At 36.7% G+C, this 6,069-nt stretch overlaps 1 long non-coding RNA gene across 1 annotated transcript; it reads left to right on the forward strand.

The window, feature by feature from the left end:
• Positions 1–816: 816 nt before the first annotated feature.
• On the forward strand, positions 817–5,861 carry LOC114186609. The gene is made up of 2 exons (XR_003605120.1): positions 817–1,133; positions 1,276–5,861. It is a non-coding gene; the product is annotated as an uncharacterized LOC114186609 (long non-coding RNA).
• The last annotated feature ends 208 nt before the right edge of the window (positions 5,862–6,069 follow it).

A 6,069-nucleotide genomic window follows, 5' to 3' on the forward strand; every position in this document is an offset into this window, starting at 1 on the left:
TTATCGGTGATGATGGTGTGAGGGATCCCAAAGCAACACATTATGCTTTTCCACACGAACTTTTGTATTTGTTGCGTTGTGATAGAACCTAAGGGCTCAACTTCAATCAACTTTGTAAAATAGTCTATTGCCACTTTCCTAGGGTGAATGGTCCAACTATATCCATTCCTCATTTTGCAAATGGCCATGGGGCTGACACGCTGTGTAACTCTTCGTGCTTTTGATGAGTTATGTTACCATGCTTTTGGCAAGGTATACATTTCTTTACATATGCTCATAGTTGGCCAATAGTATCCTGCTCTTAGGATCTTGGTTATCATTGTCCTTGCCCCGGAGTGATATCCGCACACTCCTTGGTGTAACTCAAGTGTTACATAATTTGACTGCTCCTTATTAACGCACTTGAGTAATGGGGTGGAGAATCCCCTCCAGAATAGTTCATCTCCGATCATGGTATACCTAGCAACTTTTTTCTCCCAATCTTTGCCAAGAACATCTGGTGATGAATATCACCCTAAGGCCTCATGGCTTGGGCCATTGACTAGGCCCATTTTTTTTATTTGTTTGTTTTTAAATAGATTAATAAATGTATAGGATTAGTATTTCTGTGGTATAGTTAGTAATTTTCATGGGTTTGTATTCTAGGCCCAATTGTTGTTTCATTATTTTTTTTTGTAATCGTTTTGGCACCATGGGTCTACTCCACCAGCACGTGAAATACAACATCAGTGTGCAATGTTGGGCCTAAAGTACATCAGCCCAATTTTCATCCATGTGAATTAGACATATGGCATCCACCTAACCATCAGTTTTGCATCCGCACGTACTGGGCTTCAGAATGCTAACAGTAGCCCAATAGTTTTCATGTTGAGCAACGAAACGGACCCCAATCACACTTTCATTTTCGTAGCCGTGCAGCCCTAGCTGATTTCACATTTACGAAAGCCAAACCTTCGCTAGGGTTTTGTTTTCGGCCTGTCTCACGTGAAGGAGCATCTCCATTGAGGGCTAAGGTTCCCTTCCGAACAACATCACCAACGCAGCCTCATCTATCACGTGTGCAACACCTTTGCGTGTTTAGGGTTCTGTTTTACATCACAGACCATCTCTCCTTCACGCGTATGACACCTTAGGTTAGGTTTTTAATTCTTTTCTTTTGTTAATCTTCTCGGCTGACTTTCTTCATCTATAAAAGGCAAGCCACTTCGTGTAATGATTCAACTTTGAAAATATATGAGAGTGATTAGCTTTGTTGCTTTATCCTTTCACCTTCAGAGTTCAATCGAACTAGAGCTAGGGTTTTTCCTTAACCTTGCTTCACCATAGACATAGAGCTCCATTGACGGAGCTCGAGTGGAAACCTCGTTGACTTCTATCTTCTTTCACCATTTCCGCTGCGAGAACGAGGGTTTGACAACGTTCTACCGAAACGGTTGTCATCATGTGGTAATCAGAGTTCCGGTTTTGAGCTTGGAGCGAGGAGGTCTTCAAAGATGAGTATCTTTGTTCATTTTCTTCTTCATTGTTTGTTTTCGTCTTGTTCCTGATAGATTGTGTTTTGGCGTCTCTGGTGTTCAATCTGTGTTGAAATGTTTCACTAAAATTGATTCAAATTTGTTGTTTCGAATAGTCTTGAATCAATACCGATGATATCATGTCTTAAGCTGCCTAATCTACCGTTCATTGCAAGTCAATTAGGTTTTTCAATTTTTTTTACCTAGCTTTAAATTTTCTAATCTCGTGTTTTGTCTTAGGAATTGTTTAGTTGCTTTATATGTCACTAAATTCAATAGCAGTTATGCCTTCAATGTGTTTTGTTCACTGTTTTGTATTTGTTTTAGTCTATGTTCTGCTTTCAATGATTAATTTCTTATTTTTTGTTGAGTTCTTTAATTGCTAGTAGATCAATAGCAATTTCTGCAGTGTCAATATTGTTCTGCTATATCGTGCTTGTTGTTGTTTTGCTTACACATTTGATGTCTCTGCTTTTGAGTTTCTGTGTTGTTCTATACTTTGGATCTGTTGGCCAAGGATTGTTGTGACCAAAGCAATTCATGTGCATTCCATCACAGTATAATCTGATATATATCAGAATTTACATGTGGACACTCATGCTTTGGTTTGTTGATTTATGATTAGCCTAGATATCTTTTCCTAACGTTTCATTCATGATCTTTGCTTTAGTTGTTGGTTTGTCTTATGAATCAAGATTTTCAGTGTGCATCTTTGCTTATACTCATGATTGGCTGAGTCATGCTCTTTATTGCAGTTTTAGCATATTCTGCTTCTGTTACTCGTTGTGATGTAGCTTTGTGGCTATCTGAATCTAATTTCAAAACTGCAATTTATGTCTATTTGCTTGAGCTGCCAACATTTGATTGCAAATTCTCTTTGAGTCTTGGTTCTGTTGATGCTCTTTTACACTGTCATATTATCTCATCATTGATGATTGGTTGCGTATCCATTTCAGTCCTGCCATATACCACTACATCTGTTTCATTACAAAATTTGTTGCATCTGTTTGTGGTATTACAATGATTGCCTTGGTTTAGTGCAGCTGTCATATGTGTGATTCACCACATCCGTTTTGCTTGTGTGAAACAATTTTGATTACTGCACTGCCATGCCAAGATCTGTTCTTTGTTTTCTTGTGCGTTTCTTTCAAATTGTTTTTCTGAGTTGGATCTTTGAATCTGTCATATGCCATTGACCATTTGAATGAAATTGGAAAACTGCTTTGAAGTGAATTGTGCTTTAAAAGATTAGTTGCATATGTGATATATGTAAGTTGGAAAGAAAATCTGTAAAGAAAAACAAAGAAAGAAAATATGATGAGAAAATCTAGAATGAAAGATATTGTTTGAGTTATTTGAGTGAAAAGAAAGTGAGACAAAACAGTTCACAACTTTAGTCTTGACTATCCATTTCAAATACAATTTGCATATGTTCTTGATTCAACTTGTTTTGTGTCTTCTTGATTTTAGTTTTGTTAATCTTGTTCTAGACACATTCCTTAGGTTCTCCTTTGTGTGCTATCCTTTGTTAATTTTCCTTTTTCTTGCTTGTCCTTCTTGCTTATTCAATTGAGTTTGTCCATTTAATTCTATCACTTGACGTTGTCCAATTCTTCCATTGAAGGTTTTCTTGATTTTTCTGCTTTTTTATTCTTATGTGAAGACCGTGAGTGATCTTGGTTCATTTGGCTTGAAACTCACTGATTTGGCAACTTTGTAGGTGGATTACCTTTCTATTGAAGGTAGAGCTGAAGGAGGAACTGTGAGGACAAACAAATTGAGTGGCCACTCGAGAGGAATTGTAGGAGTGAGCTGGGACTTAAAGAAGGAGTGCAAACAGTTGAGGGATACATTTTTGGGGGCTGGCCGAGAGGGAGAATAGCAAAGAAACTACAACTCGAGTCAACTTTTATTTATTTTTATTTCTGTTTTGATATCATGGAACTTTGTGGTTAATTTTCTTCTTTTAGTTTCTGTTCATTTGCTTTGGAATGGGAAAATGCATTACTGCAATTCCATTCCTTAGTTGTTTGTAATAGCTTTTTAATCGTGTAGTGAGGTCATTAAGGGGTTCCAAGTGGCACTTGATTCTTCACTTAGGAAAATTTTTCGTCTAGTTTATGTTTTCTTGTTTTTTTCTTTTCTTATTCTTTATGTTTTCCATGTCCAGGTTATGTGTGTGTTATGCATGTTTGATGTTTTTATTTTACGTCTCTGTGATATCTAGGTGCAAATCTTTAAACACTTAGTTGACCTTCCTTTGGTCATAGGATTTCACACACAATGAAAGTTGTTTTTCGCAACTAAGATTTGTCTTGCTGGGAAATTTTATTGAGAATTTTTGTGAAAGAAATTTAGAGATTTCTGGCTAGGAAAGGTTTGGTTTCTAAGTCTGTCCATGAGATTCACCTCTCTTTCCTGGGAACATCTCTAGAAATCTTTTCCTTTATATTCTCTTTAAAATTTCTAAAGTTTTTTTTGTGAAAAAATTGTTTGATAAGTGTGTTTGGCAAGATGAGTTTTCATTCGTACAGTGAATTGCATTTAGGTAGTCATTGTGAGGATAAAATGCATCATACACATGAGAGTACATTCCCTTTCTTTGATGAGGACATAAGTGCATTATCATACATATCTTGGGAGAGGGAAATAGATGATTTGGTGCATTCATTCCATCTTAGACATAATAAATACTATTTTCTTACTTTGTGCATTTCTAGTTTTGTAGGACATGCAAAAGAGTGGTGGGATTATAGGCAGTCTAGAGTGGAAAAAGGAAGAAAATCTCCCATTCAAAATTGGAGTGAGTTGAGAGCATGCATGAGAAGAATATTCATACCACCTTCCTTTGATTTTGATCGTGAGATAGAGAAAAAGAAAATTGAGATAGCAAGGTGGAAGGAGGAAAAACTCACAATACTTTTAAGAGAGATGAGGGAGTTAGAAGAAAAGAAAGATTAAGAATTCAGAGAAGAGAGCAAAAAGAAAGAGAGAAATTTGAACAATAATTGAGAGAAGAAGAGGAACAACAAAGAAAAGAGGAGGAAAAAGAGAGAAAAGAATTCGAAGAAAAAGAGAGTAAGAAAAGAGAAAGAGTTTAAAAGAAAAGAAGAGATTGAGAGAAAATAATTAATGCGAAAGGAAGTTGAGATACAACATTCTATCCCTCGTATAGATTTCAAGGGAGTAACTCTATTTTTTAACTCTTCCTTATTTGTTATTAATGCTTTTGTCTTAACTCTCCCTAAAATTGTTTATCCACCTTCACCAATCATTTCATACTCCTTAGAGGATTTTTCAAAACAAACCTTTCACTTAGAATTAACATTTTGGACTTAATTAAGTCAAAGTGAAAATCAATATTTTTGTGAAATGGACTTCATTGAAAATGTTTTTAAACATAAAAGCCCATCTTCATGTATCTTCAGAAAATATACTCTGCATGGCATCCAAAATTTTAATGAAATCTTATTTGATGACTATTGTAGATATATTTTTGATCCAGGAGGAATCCAGTTGTTGATGTTGTGGGTCTTAATTAACCTTCTAGATATGAGGACAGATCCTTTTGAAGAGGGAGGGGATGATGAATATCACCCTAAGACGTCATGGCTTGGGTCATTGGCTAGGCCCATTATTTATTTATTTATTTGTTTTTAAATAGATTAATAAATGTATAGGATTAGTATTTCTGTGGTATAGTTAGTAATTTTCATGGGTTTGTATTCTAGGCCCAATTGTGGTTTCATTATTTTTTTCTTGTAATCTTTTTGGCACCATGGGTCTGCTCCACCAACACGTGAAATACAACATCAGTGTGCAATGTTGGGCCTAAAGTACATCAGCCCAATTTTCATCCACGTGAATTAGACATATGGCATCCACCTAACCATCAATTTTGCATCCGCGCGTACTGGGCTTCAGAATGCTAATAGTAGCCCAATAGCTTTCATGTTAAGCAACGAAACAGACCCCAATCACACTTTCATTTTCGTAGCCGTGCAGCCCTAGCTGATTTCACATTTACAAAAGCCAAACCTTCGCTAGGGTTTTGTTTTCGGCCTGTCTCACGTGAAGGAGCATCTCCATTGAGGGCTAAGGTTCCCTTCCGAACAACATCACCAACGCAGCCTCATCTATCACGTGTGCAACACCTTTGCGTGTTCAGGGTTCTATTTTACATCACATACCATCTCTCCTTCACGCGTATGACACCTTAGGTTAGGTTTTTAATTCTTTTCTTTCGTTAATCTTCTCGGCTGCCTTTCTTCATCTATAAAAGGCAAGCCACTTCGTGTAATGATTCAACTTTGAAAATATATGAGAGTGATTAGCTTTGTTGCTTTATCCTTTCACCTTCAGAGTTCAATCGAACCAGAGCTAGGGTTTTTCCCTAACCTTGCTTCACTATAGACATAGAGCTCCATTGACGGAGCTCGAGTGGAAGCCTCGTTGACTTCTATCTTCTTTCACCATTTCCGCTGCGAGAACGAGGGTTTGACAATGTTCTACCGAAATGGTTGTCATCATCTGGTTTGATCCCTGTCTTTAAATA

This window comes from Vigna unguiculata, chromosome 6 (genome assembly GCF_004118075.2).
Source record: "Vigna unguiculata cultivar IT97K-499-35 chromosome 6, ASM411807v1, whole genome shotgun sequence".
Classification (NCBI taxonomy): Eukaryota; Viridiplantae; Streptophyta; class Magnoliopsida; order Fabales; family Fabaceae; genus Vigna; species Vigna unguiculata.